Source organism: Dromiciops gliroides, chromosome 4 (genome assembly GCF_019393635.1).
Source record: "Dromiciops gliroides isolate mDroGli1 chromosome 4, mDroGli1.pri, whole genome shotgun sequence".
NCBI classification, from domain to species: Eukaryota; Metazoa; Chordata; class Mammalia; order Microbiotheria; family Microbiotheriidae; genus Dromiciops; species Dromiciops gliroides.
The window spans coordinates 231,370,658-231,385,569 of record NC_057864.1 but is presented as its reverse complement, the minus strand read 5'-3'; the positions used below and the strand labels follow the sequence as shown (position 1 = coordinate 231,385,569).

General features: G+C 39.3%; 1 long non-coding RNA gene and 1 other non-coding gene across 2 annotated transcripts; one reads left to right on the top strand and one right to left on the bottom strand.

The window, feature by feature from the left end:
- Nucleotides 1-7,408: 7,408 nt before the first annotated feature.
- On the bottom strand, nucleotides 7,409-9,565 carry LOC122753808. The gene is made up of 2 exons (XR_006356310.1): nucleotides 9,273-9,565; nucleotides 7,409-7,893 (listed from the first exon to the last, which is right to left on the bottom strand). It is a non-coding gene; the product is annotated as an uncharacterized LOC122753808 (long non-coding RNA).
- Nucleotides 9,566-9,615: 50 nt separating this feature from the next.
- On the top strand, nucleotides 9,616-9,688 carry TRNAT-UGU. The gene has a single exon. It is a non-coding gene; the product is annotated as a tRNA-Thr (tRNA).
- Nucleotides 9,689-14,912: the final 5,224 nt, after the last annotated feature.

Here is a 14,912-nt window from a genome sequence, read left to right as displayed (position 1 = left end):
ACTGTCCACTTTGTTCTTTCATTTTTCCCTGCCCTCCTTTTTTAAAAGCATTTTCCTCCTCCCCTCTTCCTAAACATAGACGTCTGTCCAAAAGCTCCCTTTTCTCTTTAGGGATCCATGTGTCTCAATCTTCCAGTTTCTGGGAACTAGAGTTAACTCTTAAATGACTGACTTGCATATAGAACTCAGTAGGAAGTCCACAGTGCCCAACACAGTATCTTACAATTAGATGCCCATACGAACATTTGATGAAAAGTAAATTTTCACATGTATTATAACTGGCATTTCTATGTCACTTAAAGGTTAGCAAAAGTGCTTTACAAATAAATATCTCATTTGATCTCAGCAACCTTGGGAGGTAGTGGCTATTAACCCCATTTTATAGATGAGGAAATTTAGGTATGATGTTAAATGATTCACCCAGGATTGCACAGCTAAGTAGGTGTTTGAGGTAGGATTTGAACTCCTGTGTCTTATGTCTAGGTCCAGGCTACTTAACTGCAACATTGGATCATTAGGAATTGACTACTTTGAATGTAGTGGGGACATCACTAGATTTGAAGTTATAGGACCTGAGTCTAGATCCCAGCTCTTTCACTTGCACTGGTAGGCATAAAATTAAAAATCCTCAAGGAACCTGTATTCTGTTGAGGGAGGCAACAAGTACAGTCCATAAGTAAGATAACACAAAATTAACACAAGGCAATTTTGGGGAACAAACACAAGCATCTAGAGAGATCAGGCAAAGCTTCACATAGGGAAATGGCTAAGGTAATGAGGAAGTACATTCCAGCCATAGGTAGACCAAGGCACAGAGATAAGAGATTGTGAAGAACAGCAAGTAAATCAGTTTGACTCTGTGTGGGAAGGGGAAAAATGTAATAAGACTGGAAAGGTAGGTTGGAGTCAGATTTTAAAGGGCTTTAAATGCCAAAAAGCAGTTTGTATTTCATCCCAGAGGTTATCAGTATACTACCGGGGTTTTATTGAGTCACCTATGTGACCTGGGAAAACCATTTCACTCTCTGGGCCTCATTTATCTGTAGAATGAGGGGTTTTCCCTACATAATCTCTAAGGTACTTTACTGCACTAGATCTCTGTTCCTATGGCTCTAATTAGACAGGTAATATGGAGGAGGCAAAATGTTAGTAACCTTGAATAAAAGTGGTGAAAACATCAGGTCATTCGTTGGTGAGAGAATAAATACTTCAGGCAACAGGTATAACCCAGCAAGAAGCCCACAGGCAAGAAAGACATGTTTAATAAAAGCAATATTGACTCAATTTATCCAAGAGCAGAAGGCAGAGTTTAAGAAAGCCAAGTAATTTGTAGAGAGCCTTATGAAAGGTTTAAGAGAGGATTTTGGATCTGCTTTGTAGTGTAATGGTAAACATCCAGGGATGGGGATGGTATAGTTATAGCAGTAATCAGTAAAGAAAACCTAGTAGTAATGAAAGTCAACTGGAAAGAGGATGAAACAAGTAGGGGTAGTCTGATTAAGGAAAACCAGTATAGTAGGTGAGAAATGACTAGATTCAGGTTGTGGATGAAAGATGAACAGGTGAGATTTATCATCTCTCTTAGGGTTAGGGAGCTTCCTAATTCACCTCTAATCCATCCTTCATGCAGCTGCAAAATTGATAATTCTTTAAAAAAATTAAAAATTGGGAGTCTATCTACCCAAATATCCTCAATACGTGCATAGATTCAATTATAAAATACTCTTTACAGGAATGAACTGTCACTTAAATACCTGGAAGAATATACAGTGCACATGGCTGAGCTGGGCCAATATAAAAATTCAAATAAAACCAAAGTTAATTTTTAGATTTAATGTGCCAAAGTACCAAATGAGATACTTTTCAGGGCTGGATATTTATTTGTTTGTTTTTTTGTTTTTGTTTTTGTGGGGCAATGGGAGTTAAATGACTTGCCCAGGGTCACACAGCTAGTAAGTGTCAAGTGTCTGAGGCCAGATTTGAACTCAGGTACTCCTGAATTCAGGGCCCGTGCTCTATCCACTGTGCTACCTAGCTGCCCTGGATTTTTATTTGGAGGAAGAAAATATCCACACCATCAAGGGAATTGATGGAAAAAGGTAGGAATTAACCTAGAACAGCTTTTTTTCAGACCTTTAAATATAATACAAAGCAACAGTCAGCAAAACCATTTAAAAAATAGAAAAGTAAGTCAGCAGAAGATATTAAACAAGGAAGAACCAGAAATATTGAACCCAATATTTGATAAACCTAAAAATAGATGACTGGAGCAGCTGGATGGCACAGTGGAAAGAGCACTGACCCTGGATTCAGGAGGACCTGAGTGCAAATCTGGCCTCAGACGTTTAACACTTACTAGCTATGTGACCCTGGGCAAGTCACTTAACCCCAATTGCCTCACACACACACACACACACACACACACACACACACACACACACACACACACACACACACACACACTAGATGACCTAGGAAAGACCTTATTAGATAAGAATACCTAGGAAAAATGAATAGTAATAACAATTCAAATTGAATATGATCTCCAGATCATATTCATATTAAAGACCATTAAAAAAAACACCAAAGGGAAGCAGATAATATGGGAAGAAGATAAAGCATAATTTTGATTATGTGAAATTGAAGAACTTTTGCACCAACTAGGATAAGAAGTAATCTTTGTTTCAAATATCTTTGATAAGGATTTCCTATGTAAGATATATGGACTGGGGTAGCTAGGTGGCACAGTGGATAAAGCACTGGCCCTGGATTCAGGAGGACCTGAGTTCAAATCCAGCCTCAGACACTTGACACTAGCTGTGTGATCCTGGGTAAGTCACTTAACCTTCATTGCCCTCCAAAAACAAAGTAAGAAAGATATATGAACTAGCAAATAAAAGAACAAAAACTTTTCTAATTAAGAGTGGTCAAAAGATATGAGCAGTTCCCAAAAGAATTGCAAACTATTAACAACCATATGGAAGGATAAATTAAAACAACTATGAGGTTTCATCTTATACTCAGCCAAATGTTAAAGATTATAAATGATGGAAATAATGTTGGAGAAGTGAAAAGATGAATATTAGTGCATTATTGGTGGAGCTGTGAATTGGTACAACCCATTCTGGAAAACATTTTGGAAGTATGCAAATAAAGTGACTAAAATGTGCATACCCTTTGGTCCAGGGATTCCAGAGAAGTAATTGAGAAAAAGAAAGGTTCCACATATGTTAAAATATTTATAGATGCTTTTGTGGTCACAAAGAACTGGAATCAAAAGTGATGCCCATCTGTTGTGGAATGGCTAAACAAATTGTGACACATGAATGTAATGGAATATTGCTGTGCTGAAAGATACAATGAATATGATGAATGCAGAAAAGAGTAGAAAGACATTAATTGATTCAAAGATGGTTTGTTTGACTTGGATGTTTAGGAGGATGGACATTTGTGCTGGCTATATATAAAAAGGGAGTGTAATGACCTGCTTAAGACTTTCTAGGCCTCTCATCTTTTCCCAACTTCTGGAATGCTGCCAGATAAGAGGGAGGAGGAATCTCTCTTCCTATCCTCCCCACCCTTCCCTGACAGTGAAAGGCTTACTTAGGGCAGAAGCCCAAAGTGTTTGCCCAAGTTGACCTGGAGAGAAGAGTTCCTTTTTTTCTGTTCTGAGTACTCAAGAGTAAAGATCCCAGACTAATAGACGACAAGTCATGTCACTAGTTGGACAGGCACATAAACATAAACACAGAAGAATATGTCCATGGACACCATCATTCCTGAACTACATCTTAGAGGAGGGAATATTTTCTAGATAGCATGTTGCTAAAATGTTGCTTCCTAGCCAGAGAAGGAAGGTTTATTGGGCATTATTAGCCTCGAAGAGAGCTAGGGATTAAAAAAACCAAAATGCAAAAAACCCCACCTTTTTGTCTTCAAGAAGCTATAGTTTAGGGGCAGCTAGGTGGCACAGTGGATAGGGCACTGCCCTGGATTCAGGAGGACCTGAGTTCAAATCCAGCCTCAGACACTTAACACTAGCTGTGTGACCCTGGGCAAGTCACTTAACCCCTGTTGCCCTGCAAAAAAAAAAAAAAAAAGCTATAGTTTATGGGGGGATAGAGAAGGAGGGAAATATAGTATTTCAAGTATGGGGGACAACTTGTACAAAGACTCCAAAAGTGGATATGGAGTGCCCTGTACAGAGAATAGCAAGTAGACCTTTTTGGAAGGAACAAAGTGGGTATGAAGACTAGACTGTAACGAGATTGCAAAGAACTTTAAATGCAAAACAGAAGTTTGAATTTTATCCTGGAGATAAGCTACTTCCTACAGGAAACTCTCTCCTACTTGCTAATGTTCTGCCCTTCAAAATTATTCTGTATAAATTTTCTGTGTACATTTGGGATTGCCTTCTTTCTGCTTCCCTCCTATCATCTTGCTTATAAGCTCCCTGATGGCAGAAAGGTGGGGTTATTTTTTGTTTTGTTTTGTTTTGTTTTGTTTTTTGCATTTATAGGCTTGTTGTCTAGCAGAGTCTGGTACACAGTAGTTGAATTATTAAGTAGCTTATTGAATTGAATAGAGAGTTAATGGAGCTTCTTGAGCAGAAAAGTGACATAAATTTATACTTTGGGAATACAATTGGAAACAGAACCAAATGCTGTGGCCAGAGAGCTTCAGCTTGGCCTCAGAGAAGATGAACCTCTTTCCCTTCTTTGTAGAAATGGAGAACTATAGGGGCAGCTAGGTGGCGCAGTGGATAGAGCACTGGCCCTGGAGTCAGCAGGACCTGAGTTCAAATGTGGCCTCATACACTTAACACTTACTAGCTGTGTGACCCTGGGCAAGTCACTTAACCCCAACTGCCTCACCAAAAAAAAAAAAAAAAGAAACGGAGGACTACAGATGTGGGATATTGAATAGACTGTCAGATATGATTGATGTGTTATTTGGTTTAGGACAGCTAGGTGGTGCAGTGGATAGAGCACTACCCTGGAGTTTAAATGAGGCCTTGGCCATTTCCAGTCTTCCTGATGTATATCTTGCCACTGGACCCAGATAGTTCTAGAGGAGGAAGTGAGACTGGTGACTTTGCACAGCCCTGCCTCACTTAAATCCAATTCATTGCATGTAGCCATGACATCACCTCCAATGTCATGAAGGACAAGTTGGTTTAGCTAAACTGTGGTTTGTTTTTTTTTGTTTTTTTTTTTAGTGAGGCAATTTGGGGTTAAGTGACTTGCCCAGGGTCACACAGCTAGTAAGTGTTAAGTGTCTGAGGCCGGATTTGAACTCAGGTACTCCTGACTCCAGGACCGGTGCTCTATTCACTGTGCCACCTAGCTGCCCCTGTGTTGTTTTTTTTTTAAAGTCTTTGTCACAAGGGATAAGATAGGTAGAGGAAAGTATTATTTCAAAACAAAATATATCAATAATTTAAAAAAAGTTGATTTTTACTGATCTTTTATTTTTTTCATTATGCCTCCCAGATTCTCTCTTCCCAGAGAGCCATCCTTTATGACAAGGATTTTTTTTTTAAGAAAAGAGAAAGAAGAATAAAGTAAATTCAGCACAATGATAAACAAATGGGAAAAATGTGATCATTATATTTCATGTTCCACACTGTGTATTTTTTTTTTGTCATAGTGTCTGACATAGTAGTGAAGTGCTTTATAAGGACAGCAAGGGTGGGAGATTTCCTCTATCCCCTACTCCTTATCTGCCATGTTGCTTTGAGTCAGAACTACTTGACCAATAGAGAAATACTACATCCAGCCAAGAGCAGAGACCCACATTCCATGTAGATTCAGACAGAGAATCACCTGAGGGAGGAAATAGCTCCAAGGAAACTTACTGGCAGCAGAAAAGATACCCAGATTCAAGAAAAGGATACTCTGAGAATCCAATTGAGCAGCCAGCCCAGCAGAGACTGCACCCAAGGAGGAACGTTGAAAGGCCTACATAAGAAGAAAAAAGGCTACTGTGCCTGAAATACCAAGACTTGGGAGGTGCCTTTGCCATTGCTAGGTCCTAAAACTAGTGCCTCGATATCATTGTATCTTAGGTCTTTGCCCATTTCCCCCACTGACATCGTGTGTGTTTGTGGGGGAGTTCTCCCCAGTTTTATGTGAGTAATGTTTTACACCAATTGTTCTTGATATGTACTATCTTAATAAATGCCTTTGCTAAGAGCAAATTGCATCGACTGCTGTCTTTAAAAAAAAATAATCCTGAACTTAGACCCTTCCCTGTAAAAGAGCATTTCTACACATACAGTAGAACACAAAAAGAGGATTCTATATGAAATTAGGAATCTATTTTATACCACTTGCTTTTAAAAAAAAAGGTGTATAATAAATTCTACATGTTACTTTCAAAACTTCCTTCTGGGCTTACTTGTTTTCCTTTATACATTTAAAAATGCTAAAATGGCTTTTTTGCTCATCACAATTGCTAATGCTTCTCCCTTAACCTCCCCCCCCCAATTAAAAACCAAGAGGAAAAAAGAATTCTTGTAGTAAATAAACAGCCAAACAAAATGAATCCACAAAGTGATCATGCCCCACAGTGTATGTTTCTGCACCTTGTGACTATCACTTCTGTGTCAGGGTGACATGATTCATCATTAGTTCTCTGATGGCATGGATGGTCATTGCTTTGATCTGAGTTTTAAAGTCTTTCAAAGTTGTTTTTCTTTACAATATTGCTTTTTTTGGTTCTACTTCTGCCTGCTTCACTGTTTCAGTTTATACTATGCAGGATTCTCTGAAATAATTTTTTATCATAAAAATATTTCATTATTTTCCAGTCACATGTAAAGATAGTTTTCAACATTTGTTTTCATAAGATTTTTAGTTCCAAATTTTTCTTCTTCCCTCCCCTCTCCCCTCCCCAAGACAGAAAGCAATCTGATATAGGTTACGTATGTACAATCACATTAAACATTTCTGTATTAGTCATGTTTTGAAAGAATCAGAACAAAAGGGAAAAACCTCAACCCCCCCAAAAAAACCCCAAAAGTAGAAACAGCATGGTTCAATCTGCATTCATAATCCACAGTTCTTTTTTCTGGATGTGGAGAACATTTTCCATCATGAGTTCTTTGGAATTGTCTTGGATCATTGTATTGGCTGAGAACAGCTAAATCTATCACAGCTGCTCATCACACAATGTTGCTGTTACTGTGTACAATGTTCTTCTGGTTCTGCTCACTTCATTCAGTGTCAGTCCACTTAAGTCTTTCCAGGTTTTCTGAAATCTGCCTGCTCATAATTTTTTACAGCACAATAGTATTCATATACCACAACTTGTTCAGCCATTCCCCAATTGATGGGCATTCCCTCTGTTTCCAATTCTTTGGCACCACAAAGAGGGCTGCTATTTTTGTACATGTGGGTCCTTTTCCTTTTTCTGTGATCTCTTTGGGATACAGACCTAGTAGTGGTATTATTGGGTCAAAATCTCATCAATTTCACCATATTAATTCCCCTTCACATATCAGTGATCCAGTGACATTAGCTTTGCCATTCCTTGAACAAGACACTCCATTGCCTGTGAATTTTCATTGGGTTGCCCCAATGTTTAGAATTCTCTTTATTGTCAACTCTTCCTCCTTATTTTCTTCAAGTCTCAGATAAAATTTCACTTTCTGTAAGAAGCCTTTCTCAGGTGTAATCCTGGCTACAAGAGAGGCCAAGATTGGAAGATCTCTTGAACTAGAGAGTTCTGAGTTTTGTCCACATTCAATTCAACATTAATATTGTCTGATGGGGACATCAGACTGTGAGATCCTTAAAATCAGGGACCGCCTTTTGCCTTTCTTTGTATTTCCTGCACTTAGCACAATGTCTGGCAGGTTGTAGGTGCTTTATTAAACTTGTAGACTTGGCCCTGTACATTGTAATAAGAAAAATCACTTGGGTAGAAAGATTTACAAAGGCAGAATATCCTGCACCTCCATTCCTTCAGATTTTTGTCTCTCTAAGCAGAGCTGCTCAGAACTATTTAATTAACCAATTTGTCTCTGGCAAGTTTGTGCCCATAATAAAGATCTTTCCCCCTCCGGCATCCCCAAAACATATTTTCATTTGGACTTCTCCATCTTTGTCAGTAGTCCCCCTATTCTTTCTGTGAGCAGAATCAAAACCTCGAAATTCAGACTCCTTTGTCATAAAGTCAGCCTCTAAACACTATTGATTGATATTTTTTTGGTGAGGCAATTGGGGTTAAGTGACTTGCCCAGGGTCACACAGCTAGTAAGTGTCAAGTGTCTGAGGCCGGGTTTGAACTCAGATCCTCCTGCATCCAAGGCGATTGCTCTACTCCCTGCACCACCTAGCTGCCCTGATTTACTTATCTTTAAAAAAAAAATTGGTGGGGATAGACTAGCCATGTTATTTTCTTCAGAGGGACTCAGTGGTCTTGATAAACAGGTAAAGGCGGGGAGACAAGTTTTGTAGATCTGAAGCAGGGCGTATTTTATCTATTAATTTTCTAGCTATATGGGATTGATTCCTTACCACCATAGCATTATGGGTCAGCTACAGAAATGTAGTAATGTGTTTAAGCAGCACAAAGGAGTCCGGTACATGGTGGATAATGAACTCGTTAGTGGCTGTCTTGGGGCATGCAACAGGCAGGAAACGAAATACTGCTCCACCTTTGATAAAGTCTTTTACAGCCAACTCTTCCTTGCACTCTAACTGCACCATTTTATTACAAGCCTTCATTCCATCACCTTGAGCCTGGACTATTTATAGCAATCTGTTCTCTCCACCTCAGTGATCTCATCTTTCCAATTTTTTCTACCCACTACTGTCAGAATCATTTCCCAAAAACAGGTCTCTCTGTCTCTGTCTCCATTTCCGTCTCTGTCTCTTTGTGTCTGTCTCTCTCTGTCTCTCCCTCCGTCTCTCCTCTCCCTCCCTCCCCCCCCCCCCCTCTCTCCCCTTCCTTTGTGTCAGCTGCAAATATGCCGCCAGTCTGGCACCCTTGCAGTTTACTAGTCTACTCTGACGACGATCCCATTTCAGTGGCGTTTGCATTGGCTGATTTTGGCAGGTAGCAGGGGAAGCCGACCTTCCATTTGTTGCTGCTGCCAGACTCAGCCTCCTCCTCCTCAGTCCCCACAGCTCCCACCCCAGCTACTCCCCAGGGTCAGCTCTCTTGCCCCTCCGCCTTCAGAGAATCTCAGAACTGAAAAGAGATCTTCCATTTTTTTGCAGATAAAGAAGCTGAGGCCAAGAGGTGACTTGGTCAAGGTCACATACCTGGGCAGTGACCCAGCAGGCATTCGAGCCCACGTTCCTATTCTATGCACTGCCCTCTGATCCAGGCCTCCGTCGTTTTCCTCCTAGTTTCCTTTGTCTTCTTCGGTTTCAGACTTCTGGCTCTTTCTCCTTCCCCATATTCGGGTCCTGCTGCTCCTGTGTCCACTGCATATAGTCCGTTTCACTTCTCCCTTTATCTCTCCCACCCGAGAACCGTTTTCGCTTTGTTTTACAGCCAACGGGCACGCGTCCAGCACTAAACCCTCCCCAACTCTTTCTGCAATGCAGCGGCACATCAGCCAACGACAACATAGGAGTGTTCCTACAAGTAAACGTCAGGGCGGGCTCCATAGCTCAGGGGTTAGAGCACTGGTCTTGTAAACCAGGGGTCGCGAGTTCAAATCTCGCTGGGGCCTTTCCCGGTTTCCATTTTATTTTCTCTCCATGGCGGTTAGTAAAACCTCGAAAATGTCGGGGGAGCACTGAGAGCGATTTCTGTATCTATATCTCAGCTTTGCAACGTCGACGGGGTTCTAGTTAGTTTCCCTTCTTCTAGTCTATCCTTTATTGTTTGTCCCTCCATTTTGTTTTCTCATCTTTACCGAGAAATAGAAATGCAAGGAGACAGGCTGGAAATATTATGAAGTGCTTTACTAAGTGCAAAATACTGCAATCAGAAAGGAAGGAAGGAAGGAAGAAGGGGGAAAAAGGCAGGCAGGTAAAGCAACAAGCATTTATTAAGTGCTTACTTATGTGCTAGGAAGGATGGATTGATAGAAGGAAGGTAGAAGGATGAGAGGAGGGAAAATTGGAGGGAAAGAAGAAAGGAAGGAAAGAAGGAAGGAAGGGAGGAAAAAAAACCCTTGTATGATTATAGTCTGATCATCTTTTCCTTTGTAGTTCTCTTTTGTCAATTTCCAACACAATAAACCCATATGAAAATTGACCAGCTTCCAATACTTAATAGATAAATTTTCTACAACGGGGAATGGGTAAGTTCTAACGTATTCTAATGTATTGAAGGAAATTCCTCTTAAAACCAATTTCTTGGTCAAAGGACATATGAACATTTTCTAAGAGAACAAATCAAAATAATCAACAGCCTTATGAGAAATCCTTTCAAATTATTAATAATAATTAAAAAAAAACAAATTAAAAGAACTCTGAGGTTTTACCTAGCAGCCAGCAAATCAGCAAAGATTGATAAAATAAAGGAAACAGTCAATGTTCAAGAGTCTGTGGAAATACAGGCACATTTAACATTAATGTTGGGGCTATGAATTGGTCTGACCTTCTGAAAAATAAAATTGGAACAATGTTATAAGAGTGGGATTATTCATATCCTTTGGACCATGGATAATGCTACAAGGCACTTACCCTCAAGAATCGGAGAGGGAAGGTCCTGGAATATAAAAATATTGATAGTAGTACTGTTTTTTTAGTATAAAGAAACCAGAAACAGAGCATGCCTATCAATAAACCAGAAACAGAGCGTGCCTATCAATTAGGAAATGGATGAGAATTGTAGTATATAACCATAATGGAATATTACTTCTCTGAAAAATATTTAATATAAAGAATTCAGAAAATCTTAAGAAGATCTGTGTGAGGTGATGAAGAGTGATAAATAGAAGCAAGAGAACAAATTTGCAATTGACCACAATCATGTAAATGTTTTATAAACATCAGAATTCAAATCGGATATGTATGTATGTTGTGCATATACACAACATATAGGAAGGAAATAGTGTCCTGTGTGAGGCAAGATTTGAACAGTCAGCCAACAAGCATTTATTAGACTCCTATTGTATGACAGAGCACTGTACTTAGCTCAGAATTCTTCCTAGCAACAAGGTCAGACTTTGATATATATACATGACATCACCTGTACCTGCCTTTTTCCTGAGTCAGAACTTGAACATAAAGGCCAGATTTATATACACTGCCCCACTTATTTGTATAGCATATATTGCAGATGGGCTGCAATTTTCCTGAGTCTTTCAGGGTTATATTGGATCATTGCCTTGCTGAAAATAACCACATGCTTCCCAGCAGATCATCCCCCACTATTGCTGTTATTTTGTATACAGTACATTTCATTCTGCTTCAGTTCATGTAGGTCTTTCCAGGTTTTCCTGATAGTATCCTGTTCATCATAACCTTTATATAGTACCTTAAGCTTGACAGAGAATTTTCTTCATAAAAGCCCAGCAAAGTAGGTGCCATATGTTTTGCCATTATAATCAATCATCATAACTATTTCCCTCCATCCCACTCCCTTCCCAAGACATTTACTTTATCTTCTTTTTACCTATTCCTCCTCAGAAGTGTTTTACTTCTGACTATCCTATCCCTCGCTCTGCACTCCCTTTTTTCACCCTTCCTTCCTTGTCCTCTTCCCCTTCTATTTTCCTGCAGGGTTAAATAGAATGCTCCTCCCAATTGGGTATGAAAGCTATTCTCTCCATGAGCCCACTCCAATGAGATCAGGGTCCTTGAGCTAATTCTGTGTTCTAAATTTTTTTTCCTCCCTCCCTCCTCAACCCTCCCTAGATCAAGCAATTCAATATGTCATACTGGTGCAGTAATATAGAACATTTTCATTTTCCTTGAAAGTGTTTTGCTTTTTACTGCTCTCTCCCCCAATCTGCCCTTTCCTCTTTCCCTTCTCCCTCCCCCACTCAGAGCAAAAATATATTACTATACCTACTTGAGTATGTATGTTAGTCCTTCTTTGAGCCAATTCTGATGATATTAAGGTTCACTCACTCTCCAACTCCTTCCCCCTCTTTTACTCTCCTCCATAAGCTTTCTTGTTTCCTTCATGTGAACTACCTCTCCCCAGACCATCTCTCCCCTTCTCCCTCCCCCAGTTTATTCCTCCTACATCTCAACCCTATTTTAATGATGTCATCTTTGTTTGGCTTTTAAAACTACAACATGGCCGTTTTCCTTCTTTCTAGTCTTATAATAAGTCCCCTCCATGGACTCTATGATCTAGTGACACTGCTCTTCGCATTTCTCCCATGTGACATTATTTTAAAAATTAATTACTATTGTATCAGTTTTGGCAGTAAGCATTTATTATTATTTAACATTAATAAGTAATGTATATACTAGTAAAGGATTGACCATGAGATCATGAGTCTCCCTAGCGGCATGGTAGAGAAAGCAGGGAGAGATCTTCAGCATGGTGGTTAGTGAGAGCAGGAGAAAAGCCCCAAAAGACTCATGCTGTCTCCAGCATATGGTTTCAAGGAGACCTAAGAGAGTTCAGAGAGCTGAGAGTATGCACCAAGAGTTTTTATCTTTTTTCGATAGAGTCATTATACATGGATCAAAGGTAATTGGTTAGCTTTATTCAATTAAAATGAACTTTACAGATGACATCAGGGACAAGAATGCAAGAGACCCTCACTGAAGTTACTCCAGGCAAAGTCCATCAGTCCTTCACTAAGCTAGACAAAATTATCTATCAAGGAGAACAGGACTTTCTCTAATGGGGGGTGGTGTGTGTGTGTGTGTGTGGGGTGTTAGCACTGAAAAGCTGATCTCTGGGTCCTCCAAAAAATATATTATTAATAATTATTTTCTCACCACACGTCTTCTCTTTACTATGTATGCCTTTCCCCTGGCTGTCCCTCATGCCTAGAATGTGCTCCTTGGCTTCTTAGCCTTCCTTCAAATCAGCTCAAATATGGCAGAAGGCCTTTCTCAGTCTGTCCCTTTCTCCCCTCTCCCCCAGGACCTTCCCTCTAAGACATTGTATATACTGTATGTTATATTTTCAATTCCAGACTACTGATCATGGTTCCCTGACCCCATCACTAGCTGCCAAAGCTGGCCCTTTGAAAACTACATAAACCTGGATCTTGGACTGGAGGATAGATGCTACTGCTACTGGGCCACTGCCCAGCATGCTGTCCCATGGGATGGGTGGGCTAGTGGGGTCAGTGGAGGCTGCTTGGGACTATCCCTGACTGAATTGCTGTTTATCTGTCCATAACCTCCTATGATGTGATGATCAATAAATTATTCTAGTCCTATTGCCCGCCATTCACCCCAATTCTGCTGGAAATTTGCATGACAGATTTTTTAAAAATGAAATGTACTATTATTTTAAAAAAACAAAACATTTTTATTTAAAGTTTTGAGTTCCAAATTTTATCCCTCCTTCCTTCCCCTCCCTCACCCTCCCTGAGGCAGAAAGCAATCAGATATTGGTTATACATGTGTAATTATGTAAATCATTACCATATTAGTCATTTTGTAGAAAACTAGAATAAACGAAAAAAATGAAAGAAAGTGAAAAATAGCATGCTTCAGTCTGTCTTCAATCAATATCAGTTCTTTCTTTGGAGGTGGACGGTGTGCTTTCATCATTAGTCCTTTGGGATTGTCTTGGATCATTGTATTGCTGGGAATAGTTAAGTCGATCACAAGTTCTTCTTCAAACAATATTATTTGTTGTGCACATTCTCCTGGTTCTGCTTACTTCACTATTTATCAGTTCATACAAGTCTTTCCAGGCTTTTCTGAAATCATCCTGCTTGTCATTTCTTATACCACAATCATATTCCATAGCTTATTTAGCCATTCTCCAGTTGAAGGGCATTCCTTTGATTTCTAATTCTTAGCCACCACAAAAAGAGGCGCTATAAATATTTTTATACAAATAAGTCTTTTTCTTTTATTGAGGATGTCTTTGGGATATAAACCTAGCAGTGGTATTGCTGGATCAAAGAGTATGCATGGTTTTATAGCCCTTTGGGCATAGTTCCAAATTGCTCTCCAGAAGGGTTGGATCTTTTCACAACTCCACCAATGGTGGATTAGCTTCCCAGCTTTCCCACATCCCCTCCAACATCCAATATTTTCCTTTTTTGATATATTTGCCACTCTGATAGGTATGAGGTGATACCTCAGAATTGTTTTAATTTGCATTTCTCTGATCAATAGTGATTTAGAGCATTTTTTTCATATGACTATAAATAGTTTTAATTTCTTTGTTTGAAAACTGCCTGTTCATATCCTTTGACCATTTACCAATTGAGGAATGACTTGTATATTTCTATAAATTTGACTTAGTTTTCTATATATTTGAGAAATGAGGCCTTTATCAGAGATACTTGTTTCAAAAATTCTTTCCTAGTTTTCTGCTTCCTTTATTTTAATTAATTAATTAATTATTTCTGGGGAAATGAGGACTAAGTGACTTGCCCAGGGTCACACAACTAGTAAGTGTCAAGTGTCTGAGGCCAGCATTTGAACTCAGGTCTTCCTGAATCCAGGGCCAGTGCTTTATCCACTGTGCCACCTAGTTTCCCCTCTGCTTCCTTTATAATCTTGGTTACATTAGTTTTGTTTGTGCAAAACCCTTTTAATTTATATAATCAAAATTATCTGTTTTTACATATTGTATTGCTTTCTATATCTTCTTTGGTCCTAAAAAGTGCTATTCTTCAGAGGAAAATTATTAATTTTGTCAAGTGTTCTTTGATATATAAAGAAAATATTTTTGTTTCATGAGAAAGACAAAAAAGATTTCACATGTGTTCAGGGAAGTCTGGCTAAAAGTTTGCTCTAAATGTACATCTATTAGAATAAGAGCTCCTCTAGGGTGAGGACTGTGTCTCTCTG